The following is an 18,645-nucleotide window of genomic DNA, read 5'->3' on the forward strand; positions in this document are numbered from 1 at the left end:
GATTGCTAAGGCGCAACGTCGTGCATGTTTGTAGTCGGATCGTCAAAGTCGACTCCACCAAATCGATAGTTATCATCTCATCAAAAGATCGGGACACCTCCGCCTCTATCAAGTGGTATCAGTTTTCTGGTTGCTCGGTGAGATTTTCCAGTTATCCCTAGATTCGATTTATTTTCTTACCTATTGTCCAAGAAAAAGCCACAAAAAAAGTTAGATATATTCATCCTTTTCCCTAGCCAGTCCAAGCCTTTGCAATTTTCTTTTCATTGTTTGCTTTATTGAATTATCGGTTGCATCATCATGTCGAGTTGCTGGTCTTAGTGTCTAGTTCCTTTAGAGTTTCGAGTTCAGTTCGCATTAGTCACGCCGCCGTTGCATCATTATCCCTTCCGCTGTCCACCATCCCATACATCAATTTCCACCATGTGCTACGCATTGTTCATTGTCATAATCATAGTTGAGGTCATTCACATCTTTGCATGATCCAATCTGCATCTTATCTAGTTTGTAATGGAAAGAGGGAGAAAAAAAGATAGAGAAAAAAAGAGAAAAAAGGAAAGAATAAAAAGAAAAAGAGAGAAGAAAAAGGAAAAAAGTGTGAGAAAAAAAAGAAAAAAAATTCAGATCTATCTAGAATCAATCTCATACCTGAATTCGGATTGGAATCTGTTTTGCATAATGTTCAGTAAAACAGGTGTATCTTCCTCAGACGAAGTCCATTTTGGCTCCGTGAGTACTCAAATTAAAGCTAGAGACAAGTCGCATCTAAATAGTTGTAGAAGCTAATTTAATATTTGACACCTCAAAATCGGCTTCTAAATAGGTATTTTTGCCCTCCGAAGTTCGTGCACACAGCTTGTTCCAATTTTTCAGGCCAGTTTTAGAATTCTTTGACTCCTCATATCAATTCGGAATTGAGTGATTCTTTTTTCATTGGAAAGCTTGAGTTAGTAGCATTATTTGAAAATTTATCAAAAAATTGGCTCAAACTTTTCAAGAGGAAAGTTGGAGAGAGTTGTTGTATATCCTGCTTGGCAGATGTTTTTCATCATTATCTTCAGAGCCGTTGTGATCTTCAATTACATCTTGCTGTCCAGAGCTACTTAGTATCCTTCATTGATGTTAGTCGTGCTACACTGTGACCTCATTAGTGTTCTAGGCTCGTGTCTCTAGTCCGATATAGCCTAGGACCAGCACAGTACCGTTGTTGAGCATTTATTCAACATTGCATCTTTGAATTGATTATTGCCAATTTTTTTGCTACCATATATAGCCAACCCAGCTCCACATATTTCTACACCGTGTATACGTACGTTCCCTTGGCAATCACTTTAATCTTTAGAGCTACTTGACACTGCTGGTTGCCTGTCACCACCTGCCGCATGGTAAGAACTTGTAAGATATTGATATTTGCTTTACTGTGAGCACTTCACAACCACATCCTAGTAGTTCATAGGAACATTATTCTCGAATTTTGTTTCTTGTTTCTACCAATCATGACAGGTTCCGGAGATAGATGTTCTTGGACGATGGACACATCTTCACCATCACGAGAGTTGGGACAACACACACAAGCACATGGTCAGGTTATCTCTTTACCATCATTCGAGGATAGATTTAATCCTGCTATTTATCTCGCTTGGGTGCTTGAAGTATAACAAGTTTTTAGTCACCATGACTTTTCTGAACTTGAGCGAGTACGAGCTTCCACTAGAGCATTACTGGTTTTACTTCTGTTTGGTGGAGTGTGCATTGTAAGAAAAACATTGATAACCAACCCACAACTTGGAAAGATTTGAAAGATGTAATGAGACAACAATTTTTCCCTCCTTACTATCGTCGTGAATTGCTTCGCAAATTTGAACAATTTAAACAAGGCAACAACACTGTTCATGCTTACTACCAAGAGTTCAAATCTTATATGCATCATTGTGACATAGAAGAATCTGAGGATGATACAATGAATAGATTTTTTGGTGGTTTGAACCATGATATTCAGGCAAGATTTCAGTATATTCCTTGTTGCGTTACTGGTATGTATGTTCGTGTTGTACCTTTGAGAGACAGTTACAGCAGGATGCATTGGGTGACTACAACAATTACTATTCCAATTCATGCTCACTACCATCGGTTGATTCCTCCATTGTTGCACCTTCTAGAGCAGCCACACCTCAGATTGTGAGTGCGACATCATCTCAAGTGTATGATATATTGCCATTGTCCATACCTACATCAGCTACATCTTTGCGACAAGGTAACAGTAAAGGTATTGATGATATAATTTCACATGAGAGTGATGCATGCCTAATTAACTTAAATACATCATGTGTTGAGTTACCTATTGATTTGAGCATGCCACCTAATTTAGATAATCATGTTACTGTCATGAATGGGTCATGTGATCAAACAACTGAAACACTAACAATTTTGAGTGCGCCCATTGAATTAACTATTGATGTCAAAGAACCATGTGAATCGGGAAATAAATCAGATTTGGATCAAATAAATTTTAAAACAATTGTGCCAATGTTTAATCATTTTGATATGACCTCTAATCTTGGTGATCATTCTGTGTCAAATTACTTATTGCATGTTTTCTTATTTGAGCATGTTGTAGCATGTAAATTCGATGCACGTAAGGTTTATTTACCAATGTTGGGATGGTTTAATGATGAATATTGTCAATCTTTTGATATGAATAAGAGCTTCACTTATATGTGCAAACGGAGTTGCCATATTTTCATGCCTTCTACTTATGATAATATTTTGGCTTTATATTTTATGATCTATGAAAGTTACTCATGTATACATGTGTCATATGTGCAAAAATCAAGGGAAGTAAAAATGGATGACATATACATATACAACATGTACACCTTGTCTCTTTTGTTAGCCACATTTCAGATTAAGCAACGCCGAGGACGGCTTTGTTTTCAAGAAGGGGAGGATGATCAGGACATGACTACCTTGGATATGACCAAATATATTGCATACATGTATATTTGTGAGGTGATTTCTAATGTAAACTATGCAATAATTTATTTATGTCATCCAGGACAAAATACTTCACAAACTTTTGTGCCATGTCTAATTGCAGGTGTATGGGACATTTGTACAATCCACAGATGAAGATAAGGGATAAAGAGATGTTTATTTTCTGTTCAAAAAGTTCTCTCACATCACTTTTGGCCCAAGAGAAGATAGAGTCCAAGTCTCTCACCTTCTGGACTCAGATTCGAACTGCATAGACACACCTGATTCAAAACGCCAAGAACTCTTTCATACGGACTCCGAATTGGGTGATTCTTTTTTGTTGGAAAATAGATTTCATGCTCTTTCCAAACCAATTGGAATCACCATAAACTCCGTCCGGAGCATTGAGTTATGGATGAAACAATCTGACACTCCAGCAGAATTCGAGTCAAACTACAAGTCCAAAGGTGTTACGTCACCTCCTCTTGGGCCCATTGGCCTTGTACGGCCTAGGGTTAGTTTTAGGCTGCCTTGGGACGTCCTCCCACCTCCTTGGCCACCACCCCTTGCTCCTATATAAGTAGATCCATCTAGTAGCTTTTTCTTTGGGATTTGTTTAGTTTAAAGGTGGCCATTGCAACTTCGTGTACTTCGTTTGTGTCCAATGACTAGACCAAGACCGCTTACGGATCCCCACCTTTTATCAGTACTTCATATATATTCGCAATATTCTGATTGCTTTATCATATTCTTGCTTGTTCTCCGATTGCTTGCAGGAATAGACCTTCGTGGTTAGGTTGATTGTGCTCCGGCGTGGTCAATAACCTCTCGGAGTTGGTTTCGCGATTGCTAAGGTGCAACGTCGTCCATGTTTGTAGCCGGATCATCAAAGTCGACTCCACCAAATCGATATTTATCATCTCATCGAAAGATCGGGACACCTCCGCCTCTATCACATAAGCACAATGCTAAACAATATCATGACAATTAATCAAGTTAATGCAATGCAAGTAATACTACTGATGCGGTGAAACCAACATGTGCACCAAGTCCCTCGGACTCGCTTACCAGACGGGTTACCTCGTAACCGAACGGTGATCATACCCGGATCACAACTGAAGCCAGGCACTTATGATCATCACATGATCCATAAATCATCATAAAACCAGTGCCAACAATAAATACTTAGTGTGCAAGATTAATTATAATTGTTGATCCATGGTGTGACCTACTACTGAGTTGTGTCCATAACCAAGGACGCGACTATCGATAGATTAAATACACTCTGCAGAGGTAGCGGCAGTTTACTCACACCATAGAACCCATGGCCTCGCACTCCCATTCGGGTGGACCAACGGCGTTCCGACGAAACCCTTCCTTGCCACGACACTCTTCCGGCCACTCTGGCCAACTCGCTCTCAGGGATAAGTCATGGGTGGCCCCAAGCCTACCAAAGGCATCTTCAGCCACCGTGGTGGCAAAACGGTCCCAAACGGGGACAAGGTACCATAAAAACAAACGGGCACACAAGGTTATGTCTGCTTACCGGTCCAGGGTACCGCACGCCCATAACCTTCCCTCGTTGGAGGCACCGGCAAGTGGCACGACAAAGGACCGAATCAAGACCCCCGCCCATAAGGTAATTGTGGTCGCACTGAGAAAACCCGATTCGGTGGCACCATGACTTGATGAATGTTATATTCAAGTTGGATTATTATCAGGTTTAACTTGAAAATAAACTCACTCCAAGTCATACGATGCCATGATCATGCAACTATTCAATATGCACAACATGGAACTCATAAGAACGGATCAACATTATCAAAATAACTTTCTTTCACTACTCATCAATAAACCTTACTGATTTTTCCACACTGGTTATTATCATGCATCATTTTGATTAAATTATCATTTATATGAAAATCCAATTATCAAAAATGAACTACCATTACTTATCAAAGCACTTTCATTAAACAAAAACTTTACACTCCTTGATTAAACTAGTTCATGCAATCTTCCAGTAACTAAAACAACCATATCAAGCATGACAAAGTAACTAAGCATTAAACCATAATTATTTGACTAATTTAAATGCATGAAAAATAGCTCATATTTAAGTAGGAAAATAATAGATATTGCAATGACACCATCCAAATGTTATTGTGGCTTCCCTTAGTGCAGAGGAGGTTCAGACTCCTCCTGGATAGCTTCAAGACAAGTCTCTCCCTCTGAAAATATTTAAAAACCACAAAACAAAATATCAAGAACCACTCTGAAAATCACCAGAAATTCTAGGCAGCAAGGAAAAATCCACACTTTGGTGTACTGCTAGATCTTTCTGAAACAAACACAATGCAAAAAGAATCAACTCATTTGGACTTATAGGCTAGGAGATATCAATGGTCAAAGTTCTGGTCAAAATATTTGAATATATTTGAAATAACAGAAAACCTGGGGGGTGGGGGGGTGACGTTGATGGCATAAAGCTAGAAGACGCCTCCACTCGTACCGCTTCGGGTGCGAGTGGAGAGGCTGACACTGGGCCCCACAAATCAGGAGAGAGGAGAGGAGGGAGAAACAGAGTGCCGCGGTGCTTTGCCGGAGCTCACACCGGCGAGGACGGGTCCTTGGGCAAAACTAGAGGGATAGGATTGAAGAGGGGGCTACGGCGCACCTGCATGTACCCGTGGCACGTCGAGAGATGGCCGGAGCTGCTCGCAATCAACCTCACAAGCGGCGGCGGCGGTCGGGACTTGCTGAAGAGGAAGAAGGTGATGGCGAGGGGCGGTTCCAGGGGCTCTACAGCTTCCAGGCATCACCAGTGGATCTCCAGGGACGCGCATGTGTGCTTGGTTGAGCTCCAAGAGCTCGGGGGCGGGGTGGCTAGGCTGCGGGGGTCGTCGGCGAGCTCACGTCAGGCACAGCAGCCAGAGGCCTGCCCGGCCGGGCTGCGGCTGTGCTGCGTGTTCGTGGAGGTTGGGTGGTGCAGTATGTGGCTTCGAGACGGAGAGGAGGGCTCAATTTATAGCCGGAGGGGGAAGGGGGCAACGTGTCGCCGTCGGAGATCTCTAGAAGCCAGCAAGAGGCGACGAGGGGCGTCAGCGAGGGGTTGGGAGGCTGAGCGATCACACGGAGGCTGTCCACGCTCGCGGACGAGCACAGGGAGGAGGGGGCGAAGAAGATAGGGGCAGGGGTGCACTGTGGCTTTTGGTCGCGACGCGCCCGTGCTTGCTGCGGCGCCTCTAAGATTGGCAAGCGCCAGGAAGGGGTCAAGGGTGAAGAGAGGAAGATGCTGGTGCGGCGCGGCAGTCGTCGGCGAGTTCTGGCTCAATCACGTGTCGAACAGAGGCCCTGGCGCGACGCAGAGCACGTCGAACGCATGCCAGGCCCCGTGTCCACACGCGGTCACCACCCTGGCATGGTCAAAACGACGCCCACGGGCGGCCAAACCTTGTCTCGGCTAAAGTACACACAAGTTTAGTCTAGGAAAGGTGAAGACTCGAAGTCAGGCCGACTATATGTGACTCGAGCTTGCTGGCAAGTTTCTGGACAGAAACTTGGTTGCCAAGTTTGGAGGGCTTCTAGAATGCCATTAGGGCTGATCTACTGGGGTTAAGGGTTACTTAGGAGGGTAACTAGGCTCAAGAAAGATCAGCTCCAAAATATCAAGGAAAAATACACTTGCTGTACAAAGTGCATTTTTGGGCTAGAACAGAAACGATTTTCTGTAGCAAAAATATTACAAAAAGTCATGCAATATTTTTTGCTCAGGGAGGTGGGCCAAGGTTCAAAGAAAATTCAGGAATTATCTCAAGATTTTTGGAGCAATAAAAATTGGGGTTGCTTTGGAGCACTAGTTTTTGAAATGAGTTTTCAGAAGCAAAATGAATATTTTTCCTTTATGGAAAATATTCAGTGGGCCATTCTAGGGTATTTTGAGAGAAATGAGGGTGAATGAGAGGAATATGGGTCACTAGGGTGAAAGTCAATTGCATGCCCAAGTGACAAGTCCATTTGAATTGATTCCCAAAACTCAAATCCAAGGCAAATGCAAATCATGTCCAGAAAAAGAGAGAAGGCAAAAACCAGGCTGTCGCATCTTTGGTCCCTTCGAATGACACCAATCGAGCTAGCGGCTAGACTCCCTTCTCCCTAGTATATGGGGCGGAAGCAGTGATCCCCACAGAACTCATATACGGGTCACCTCAAGTACTTGCCTACGACGAAGTAGAGCAAGAGCAGCTACGGCATGATGATGTCGTGCTATGTGTGCTGCATGCTACCAGCAAGCTCTGCGCCGCTATCATAGCCGCAGGGTTCATGCCCGGAGCCTTGAGAAAGTTGACCATGTCCTTAGGCGGTTCAGTCCGCCAAGGGTTCCAACAAGTTGACGCCAAAGTGGGAAGGCCCTTACTAGGTAGTACAAGTCACCAGACCTGGCACAGTCCGTCTGGAGATCAAAGATGGCATCAAAATGCAAAACTCATGGAATATATATTGAGCATCTTCATAAATTCTACCCGTAAGGCGTGGCTGCCAGGCTTAGTCCCCGGCAACCACCTTTTGTACAAGCCTTGCCGCTAAGCATGTAACACTTTGTACAAAGCCAGTCACAGACCCTGTGCAAAGATAATAAAATGAAGCTCTGGCACCTAAGACTTGCATGCATGTTTTCTTAAGTATGATTTTCCTATGATAACCAATCCATTTAAGGAGGATCATATGCTACAATTTTCTCCTCTGTACTATCAACATGCCCCCCTGCCGCGGATAAACTCCCCGAAAGGAAGAAGTGAGAGTGTCCTAGCATATCGATCCCCGACAGCTCCTTCTTGTCGGAGTGATAAGAAGGAAAACAAACATAGAAAAGTTTTCCTCCCAATCCATAGGTACATACTTGTATGGAAAGCTTTTGCGTAGGAAAACCTTGTCGCCCTCAACATTTGTGCTCCCATCCTTTGATTCAAAGTTTTACTTCAGTCAGGATGGTTGCAACAGCATTTGGAGGGGTGGGGTGGCGAGGGTCTGGTTTCCTTCCACGCTCCTAACCCGTCAGGCCGGGTCCTGCGGCAGCAATGGAAGGGATCGGCAAGGTGTCTAGCCGGGGAACCTTGTTTACTTGGAAGTACTGAGGGGCCATCCCTCAGCATGGGCCTGATACATGCACGAGTACCCGTCAGACATTTCTTTTTTCATTAATACACAGATAAACAAGTATAAACCATACATGGTACAAACATGGATGGAAGATTACATAATTTAAGCTAAAGTTTGGCAGATGCCTACATCTTTTAATTTGAAAAAAGACAAATGCCCGGTAATGCCTTTCTTGTCCCTCTCTGGTGCGGAGCATCCCACGTTCATCCTCATGTACACTCCGACTACTCTCCAAGCCCCAAGAGGACATATGATGAGACCTCGAATATACGCCATTGGACACAAGGTGAACTCGCTCCTCTCCGAACCTTCTCTTTCCACATGTGAGACATGCTACTACCTCAAATGTGTGTGCTATGCATGATCAGGAACCAAGAGGAAGACCATGGAACAACTAGGAGCATTGGACAAGATGGCGAGGATACCAAGCGCGAGGAACAAGAAGAGGAACTACCGAAGAAGCTCCATTGAGCGGACGTCCGGACGACATCGGACGACCAGCCTCTCACAGTGAGCGGATGTCCGACCCTCGGCGGACGACCGATGCCTGAAGACCAGCCTACGCCAGCTATAGACCTCCCAGCGAGCGGACGTCCAACCCGCACCGGACGTCCGACAATATTAACAGAAGTCTGAGATTTTCGGACGTCTGGCGTCCCGACCACAGAACACTTTCAGCAGACGTCGGACGCTAGCGGACGACCGGTCCCCCTGGAACCACCGGACATCTGGTGCCCAGCGGATGTCCGGTCCCTAGCTGTGTCCAGTTGCGGGCTGAGGCCCATGTATCCCCCACTTACCCCTTCGTGGCCTAGACTATATATACTCCTCCACCTGCTCCTAGTTAGGGTTAGCATTGCGATAGCTCATATTTGAGATAGAGCTTTGCTCATCCATACGGATCTACTCCTCGAGAGAGACCGCGGCCCCTATTCGGAGAAGATCCACGTTGGATTCAAGATCTCCTCACGGAGAAGACCCTCCTCAAGGAGAAGAACCGGTTACCCTATGTATCATCCCTTGTTGGATTCGGATCGTGTATCTCTTTGTGTTTTGAGGATCTAGCATATGTGTGACCATATTCTTGTTGGTTGAGTGATTTCTCTTGTGTTTCTTGTCGTTTCCCCCCTCGTGTTCTTCGTGTTCTTGGTAGGATTCCCTCCAAACGTGAAAGATCGGGCATCTAGGGTTCTATCCTACATCATCTTGGTACCATGAGCCACGTTGATCACGAATTTGGAGCCCCTACCCCTCTTTTTCTAGCTTGATTTTGTTGTGGTCTTCCCAATTTCGAAAACCCCACCAAAAATAGCCCCAATTTTTTTTGTGATTTGTTGGTTTGATGATATTTTGTTGATTTTCATCCATGGATTTGCTTGGTTTCGAGTGGATCTAGCATCTCCCCAAGTTTCCCCATCTTCTATTCACGAAATCTCGTCAATTTTGACCCCAAAATCCACAAATTCCGCCCAAAATCGCGTCCCAGAGCTCAAATCACGCGTTGACCCCGACCCACCGGACGACCGCCACTTTACCGGACGTCCGGAGCCCCAGGAACAACCGGACATCCGCTACCTACCGGACGTTCAGCATCCCATTACAGAATAGAATTTATGGATTTCCGATCTTTCCGGACGTACGGCCTCCGGACATCCGTCAATTTCCAGACGTCCGCAATATGTAGATATCAACTTCAGCTAATTTTTGTTTCGACCATAACTAATTCATCCGAACTCCGATTTTGACGTTCTTTAGCTCGTTTTAAAGCTCTTGACACCCCCCATCACAAAAAAATACCACCAACATCATTTGACTCCATCAAATTTTTAGAATTTTGGCAAGTTTGCCTAGGTACTCCACCATATCACCCGCATAGCCGACTTCTGCAACCTAACACTTTGTGATCCCATTAGCATTAGTGGTTGCTTGAGTAGTGATTCGAGTCTCCAAAGGTGTTTCGGCTACTTAGGAACGGTTGCTTCTTGATCAACCACCACCTCCACTTCCGCATAACCTTACCCACCATACACTTCCACCACCCCAACTTAACCCAATTTTGTTTGTGCTTGTTTGAGTTATGGCTTGTGTCTCCTATCGTGTTTCGGCTACTTAGGGACGGCAACTTCAACTCCGATACGTGTATAGTGCATCATTCCACTTCTGCATTGCCAAGTGCAAACCACCACCGCTTTCCGCTACCACCATTTGACATTTGCCTTTGGAACTTTTGAGTTTGCGGTTTTTCCGTTTCCTAGGGTGTTTCGGCTAACTAGGAACAGATGGACATTGGCAACACCACCTTTCATCGACACGGCCGGTAACCTCGACAACATCATTGTATATTCCCCTTGCAAATTGCATTGGTAACCCCTAGCCCATTTTGCGTCACTTGCCTATCGAGACTAGCCATTGAGTATTGCCGGCAACGTTACTTGTGCACATTAGTGATCTACACCTCCCATTGCATACATACCATATCATATTGGTATCATCATATCATCTCTTGTGTCACAAGTTTGTTCCCGCATATACACTATTGCTATCTTGGTTTGTGCATTGGTGCAAAAGTGGCCATACAGAAAGAAAGAGAATAAAGCTTTTAAGAAAAGAAAAACAGAAAAACAAAGAGCTTGTAAGCAATAGCCATAGCATCATACCACATTGTATATAAGATTGTCATATCCGATCATCTTGGATCATCTTGTGAGAAACACTGGGAACCATATATCCATAGCATACTTGGGATAGAAGGCCTTGCATTTTTGTCTCCTATAGGTTGGGCACAAGTGTCGTATCTGCCTATTGAGCAATCGTGCTGGCGCCTCTCTAGAGTTGTGCAACAAGAGGATTTTCCGTGGATTCCACATTTTGAGATCATTCATTGGTTGCACGACCCCATCTATCTATCCATGTGTGTGTTTCCGTGTGCCACATATTGCTATTGGTCTACTTGTTTCACTTGCAAATTTGTGAATCTTTTTCAACATTATTGACTCTTGCTAACATTTTGCATCAAATGTTTTTGTGCCAATATCCTTACCGAGCTCCACCATAAGCCTTATTTGTGTAGGTGTGAGAAATTGACATGATCTGGTACCAATTGTGCTATTTCCTTGTTACATTATTGAGTGATCATTGATCCATTTTCAACATCGCTCAAGGTACATTTGGTATAGTTCCCTCCTTTCTTCCAGTCGTATTTGCTCAAGTCTTGTGATGGATAGGCAAGGCATTTCATCTCCGGTCTTCGACAACAATGACAGCGCGAACAACTACATCACCAAAGCGTCCATCTTTGATCTACAACGACAAATGCAGGGTGCACAATCAAGATTGCGAGAGCGCATCGAGAACATCTCCATCGACATTCGTCGCTCCGAAGCAAGGAAAAGGGACTACATCAACACGAAGCTTTCCGCACAAAAAGAGGAGCCAGATGGAAGGATGGAGGAGATTCGGGCCTTGATCAAGTCTTCTTCCCCTTCGTCATCTTCAAGGCAGCGATGTTCAAGCCACAAGTATTCGGAGCGGGAAAACGATGCAAGCGCAATTCATCCACGTCCACATCTCCATGGCGACCACCATCACGTTCGTGATCAACATCGTCATGAAGGGCAAGTCACCTCCAAGCATCATGTGCACGACGACGACAAACGCCATTGAGCTCAAGCACGACAACGACACCATCATCATGAAGATGCTCACCAAGGGCAAACGTACAAGTCCCGACAAGCCCTACTTCACGCCAAGTCCAAGTTTCATGAGCGAAAGAGAAGACCACGAGACGAACACCACCAAGATAGAGTTATGGCTACCACCACCACTTCGGCATCTTCGCCAAGTGTTCTCAAGGAATCTTCGCCTTTGGACGTAAGACATCTTCACCTACTTTCCACGAGTTCGCCTACATCGACATCTTCAACAACAAGGCAACCACCTACAAGCGAGGGCGGCACTTCCATCTTTGGAAGCCCCCCAAGGAAGATGGCCGAGCATGGAAATTCTCTTTGGTCATGGAGACGAGCTACGAGGTGCCACATCATATGGTCCTCCCACACCAAGACGGTGACAAGAAGGTCGATCAAGGTCCATCCCCTTCGACCACAACGATAGGAGTTGAGCATGGAGACTTTTGCACCTACATCTCTCCGACACCCACATATGTCGAGATGCCCCATTTGTCATGTGAGGATAGCCAGCAACCCATGAGTAAGATGAGTGACTCCACCATATATGACATTGAGTGCATTTCCTATGAGAGGATGAGTGTGGCCACCACTAGCCCCACACATGAGAGCTTGGCACACATCCTATGTGAGGTTGAGAGCCATTTGAGTGACTCCACCAACCATACGAGTGAGAGCATCCTTGAGGGAGTGAGTGAGCCACATCACTTAGTGAGTGAGGTAGTTGACACGACATGTGAGGCCATTATGATTTCTAACGACTTAACCTCTACTCCTAGTGTGTTTTCTTCTTTGGTGCTATGTCTCCTACATGACGACATGCCTACCTTCAATGATTCCATCCCTCCAATGGAGACGACGATGGCCATGGTGGACGATGATGCACCCCCACATGGTTCTATCAAGATGCAGTTGACCACGACTTGGTCTTCGACACCTCACCTACAACACATGAGCAACGCTCCAAAGGTAAGATAGGTGATGGTGCTTCTCTTGTCCCACTAGTGGACTCTCTTGACATAGATTGCTCCCATGATGTTGATCACCCTATGGATTCATCACATACTATGTCTTGTTTCGATATGCCACCAATTTATGATGAATATGATGATAAGCATGTTGAGTTGCCTAGCTGTGATTCTATGCTCCATAGGATATCATGTGAAAATTCTTTTGGTCACTTCATGTTTGACAATCCATTGAACTTGTCATATGCTATGAGTGAGATCTCCCATATTGAATCATTACAATCTCAACATAGTAACTATGCATGCCCCATTAAAATAAATCCTATATGCACTTATGGCATAGATGACAAGGTCATGGTTATTGGAATGTGTTTCTCTTGTGATGATATTGCCATGCTTCCTTTACATGATTTGCGCAATTCATCTACTATGCCATGCCATGATCACATTGCTCCAAATATGCATCGTTTTGGATGTTGTCAATATTCTCCATGTGATGTTTCTACTAATGCTCATGAGAAGACCCCCATAGTTTCCTCATACATATTAGGAGATTTTGACGCATTCCATACTTTGCATGATTCCCATAATTGCGTGCACCATATGCATTCCATGAATAACAATGCTCTAGATATTTCTCATGATGCATTACATCCTTTGAGTCTCCATTATGAAATACATAACAACAAACCCATCATGATGAATGACATGTTTCTATATCACGCATCTCATTTATTTGAGCATTGGATATTTTGTGCTAACCAACACAAGCACGTGCGCATCATGATGGATGATGTGTACATATACCATGAACACAGAATTTTCCCTTTGTCTTTGTTTTGTGTAGGTACTCATGTATACTCGTCAACCTCTCAATACCAAGAGTTGATGAAACGAGCTCTTGAGAGAAACGATGCTTTGAGATCACGTGAATTGTCCTTACCACCGTTCTCTTCGTGCAACGACTACGCGCATCTCTTTTACTTGTCTCTCACACGGCTATGGGCTATATATCACTTGTCACCTTATGCTCATTTTACCGTGTTCACTTTGCATGTTATGCTTGCTCCTATGCCTTTGCAATGCAATTGCGACCCTTGTTTGCATCTACCCATGATTCACCATTATGCTACTTCTATGTGTATTTGCATGCTTGGTGGAGATACTTGTTGCTATTGCCATGTTTACCATGTGCCACATGCTGTTGTTGATTTTTGTGTTGGAGAGTCATGATGTTCCATTGCTATTTACCTAGGACTTTTTGCCAATACAATGACGATACTCTCCTGATATCTTGCTTTCATGCTTGTGCTATGATATGTGAATTATTCATGCCCACTATTTGCACACATGACATGTTTGCCATGATTCCTTCTAGTACGTTGCATCTTCGCACTACTAGCTTGCTTAACTTGATCACTATGATTGCTTACTTTGTCGTATCACCCATGTTCCACTCTTACTCGCTTTCTTGGGTTGATGACATATATGCTCATGCCTCTCACATGATATATCTTGCTCATTGTCACTTGCCTCCAATAGTTTCATTTATGCCTATTGATCGTTGAGATTTGGACATATTACTTGTGAAGCATGCTTGTTTACTTGAGCCTCTTGTATTTGGTTGTTTTTGCATCATATACCTCCATACTATGAAATACTCCCTTGTCATTTCTTGTGATGAGCATGATGCATACACTTGTTGGATATCTTACAACACAAATGATAGGTTTTGCATTTATGCTAACCTCATTTGTTTTTCCTAGTGTTTGTCATGTTTTTCGTTTTGAAGGATTCACAAGGCGGTACCATGACGAGATAACTTGGTCATGTGAAGGCGTACATGATGTGCGACACCAACATTTTCGACATTCTCATAAAGGTGAACTCCTTCCCTTTGAGCCATCCTCAAGTACGCATATTGGATGGGTCACTCTTTGATTGTTGTTTCATTCTTGTTGTCTACATGATACATCTCGCGAATGGAGGAGCAACATTGGAGATTAGCTCTATGGACCTTCACATTGAGGAGCACTCGCACTTATTGGATGCACCTTCGGAACTCCACTCATGCCACGACATCGAGCATTGGTACACCAATACCTCCATATTTTTTGATTGTGCTCACACATGTCATGCTCGATGGACATATCATACTCACCACAAGTTTGCATCTTATGCATGGATTGACTCACATTATGACCTTGTTGCATCTTGTAATCCCATGTCGTCCATGATATTTGAGCTTGTGCACTTCCTTAGCAAATTTGTTGTGATCTTCCTTGATGGCATATTCATACATCATGATCATATTGTCCACCATCAATTGCATGATAGCATACACATATTGAGCATCCATTGCCATATTCATGTTATTGATGAACCGTCTCTCTATGACATCATTTGGCACAGTGGTAGAATTTGTCGCTTTGTGCACCATGCTAATTACCCCATGAATGATTTGCATATCATTCTATATCATCTTGATAAGCTTCATGCGCTTTGTCACGAACAATATTGCTGCACGAACTCATTCTTATATGATGGACACTTTGTGTGCGCCAACTGTTGTATTTCCGAGCTTGTGTTTGCTCATTTTGCATGTACCACATACCGGAGACACCTTGGAGTACTTGGATTGCGGCCTTCAAACTACAAGTCCATCCATGACAACCGCTTCCATGGTGATGAGGATCATGTTCCGAGGTCGGATCTTTCCCAAGGGGGGGAGATTATGCGGAGCATCCCATGTTCATCCCCATGTACACTCCCACTACTCTCCAAGCCCCAAGAGGACATATGACGAGACCTCGAATATACGCCATTGGAGATTATGCGGAGCATCCCATGTTCATCCCCATGTACACTCTGACTACTCTCCAAGCCCCAAGAGGACATATGACGAGACCTCGAATATACGCCATTGGACACAAGGTGAACTCGCTCCTCTCCGAACCTTATCTTTCCACATGTGAGACATGGCTACTACCTCAAACGTGTGTGCTATGCATGGTCAGGAACAAAGAGGAAGACCATGGAACAACTAGGAGCATTGGACAAGACGGCGAGGACACCAAGCGCGAGGAACAAGAAGAGGAACTACCGAAGAAGCTCCAGCGAGCGGACGTCCGGATGACACCGGACGACCGGCCTCTCACAGCGAGCGGATGTCCGACCCTCGGCGGACGACCAGCGCCTAAAGACCAGCCTACGCCAGCTACACACCTCCCAGCGAGCGGATGTACGACCCGCACCGGACGTCCGACAATATTAACAGAAGTCAGAGACTTCCGGACGTCCGTTGTCCCGACCACATAACACTTTCAGTGGACATCCGACGCTAGCGGATGACCGGTCCCCCTGGAACCACTAACATCCGGTGCCCAGCGGACGTCCGGTCCCTGGCTGTGTCCAGTTGCGGGCTGAGGCCCATGTATCCCCCACTTACCCCTTCGTGGTCCTAGACTATATATACTCCTCCACCTCCTCCTAGTTAGGGTTAGCATTGTGATAGCTCATATTTGAGATAAAGCTTTGCTCATCCATACAGATCTACTCCTTGAGAGAGACCACGGTGCCGCATCAGAGAAGATCCACATTGGATTCAAGACCTCCTCACAAAGAAGACCCTCCTCAAGACCTCCTCACGGAGAAGAACCGGTTACCCTATGTATCGTCCCTTGTTGGATTCGGATCTTATATCTCTTTTTGTTTCAAGGATCTAGCATATGTGTGACCATATTCTTGTTGGTTGAGTGATTTCTCTTGTGTTTCCCCTCATTTTCCCTCGTTTCCCCCTCGTGTTCTTCGTGTTCTTGGTAGGATTCTCTCCAAATGTGAAAGATCAGGCATCTAGGGTTCTACCCTACATCACTCTCCTCCTAGGAGCTCTAGTGGGAGGTGAAGAGGGTAAAAGGGGTACTAGGCAGAAGCCCAGCCTGACCCCGTCAGGGCCTACAGGACGCAGCCTGATCAGATTGGGAGGGTAACATCCCAATAGGGAGGATGAAGACGATGGACGGAACGAGCGGCTAGGCGATGCCCTGGTCACCACCACTAGGACCAGAGGAACATGGAAGGAGGGACACCGGTAGGGAAGACGAAGCCGGAGTACATGAGGAAGCCTGCCGGGGTCCATCTAGAGGAGGCAGAGACATCCACACCCAACCCCCCAGCAAATCACTCTGCCAGGGAGAGGACTAGGTGCAGATGATGGTGCCACCGGTGCCCCGCTGACGGTGATGGTGTGTCCAGCGCTCAGCTCGAGTCTGACCCGCCGTCCTCCCATTCGACATCGTCGTCTTCACCGTCAGTGTCCTCTTCGTCGTTGTTGCTTGAGGAGGAGCTTTCGTCGTCAGTTGAGCTCTCCGCGTAGCACCCTAAGCGAGCACTCGAACGCCCGAAGACCTTGATGGAGAGCAGACCAGCCTCCATTAACTTAAAATGAAGGACATGCCCCTCCGCCAAGCTATGGGCACGGGCAAAGTTTTTCCAGCCACGCTGGAGAAGCATGACATGAGGTGTTGGGAACTCCACGTCCACCCGCATGTTTCCATTACAGCAACCCCTCATGTGTAACTTCAAGCCGTGTGGCTGTTCAACCTCCATTACCCTTGCATAAGGGGAAGGAAGCCGAAGACGGCTGCGCGAGGGCTCGTGCAGCTTAACAAGGAATTCCAACGCCATGTCTCCGACATGGCCCTCCAGTAGAGTCGAAGCGGCTGGAGGGGGAGTGATCGAGCCACCATCGCGTCCTCCTCAGCCCCGAGCACCACAACATCCGCGACCACGCCCTGCGGCTCCGCCTTGTGCACTGGATCCTGCCCCTGCGTCCCAAGTAGGGGCGGGGATACGGTGCCGAGAGGAAGCCCTTGTCGCTGCCGCCAGAGCTCGACCACGTCCTCTTCCCCTCACTATGGTGGAAGAGGGGCACAATAAGAAGAAAGAGATGCGTGGGTGAGCCCTTCCACCCACCTCTGTGCTCCCTTTTTATAGCGGAGCGTGACAGGGGGCTGGGTCCCCACTACCCCATGGCAACCGCCTTGCTCCACCAATCTGGTCCGTCACTAGCGATGTCCAGAATCGCTGACTGCCCTCCTGCGCCTATCTGCGGTACCGAGCTTTCTGCCATGGCACTCATTCCCGTGCCCTACGCATCCGCCACCAAGCCTGCGCGATGCATGCAGCGTACATGGTGGAAATGTCAGGGGTAGTGGGATGAGTAAAATGGCAGTTACCTCCTCGAACCACGCAGGCGCTACAATCAACTCCCCGTGAACGTGGGTGACCCACGGACCATTACGTGGGAAACACCATGTCGTTCAGCACGACTCGTGGGGAAACCGGGAATTAATTCAGTTCTAGGTTAATGAAGAAGTAGAGAAGATATCAGGGAAGACATTGATGCCGCCATGGCATGGTTGAAGTGCCCGCCTGTGCATTTATTAGGGCCTACCCCAAAAATTCTCCACAACACGAATGGGCCAGGCCCGGGGGCTCCTGTCGGTGCCACAAACATTCACATTTGTTGACCGGACTCATACACAGGCGTGCTGATGATCATGCATTCAACACCAATGTGTGACACAAGGCCGAGCCAGAGAAGCCGCTCTTCGTGAGATCAAGGAGCGCATCAAGACCAAGCCAACATACATGACAAAGATTCCAAGAGAAGTGTCCTTTGCTGGCCAGGCGAGGCCGGCAAGGTCGATGCATAAAACAAGAGAGAAACCAAACCGCGCCAGCCGCATGTTCGGGGCAGCCAAAGACCGAAGTGCACACCCCTCCAAGAAGGCCTGGCAAGCCCTCTGTCGTGGATTTGTCATGGCAGATGTCCTAGCGAAAGGACTTAGTCGTGGAGC

The sequence above is a fragment of the Triticum dicoccoides genome, chromosome 5B (assembly GCF_002162155.2).
Source record: "Triticum dicoccoides isolate Atlit2015 ecotype Zavitan chromosome 5B, WEW_v2.0, whole genome shotgun sequence".
In the NCBI taxonomy this organism is placed as follows: domain Eukaryota; kingdom Viridiplantae; phylum Streptophyta; class Magnoliopsida; order Poales; family Poaceae; genus Triticum; species Triticum dicoccoides.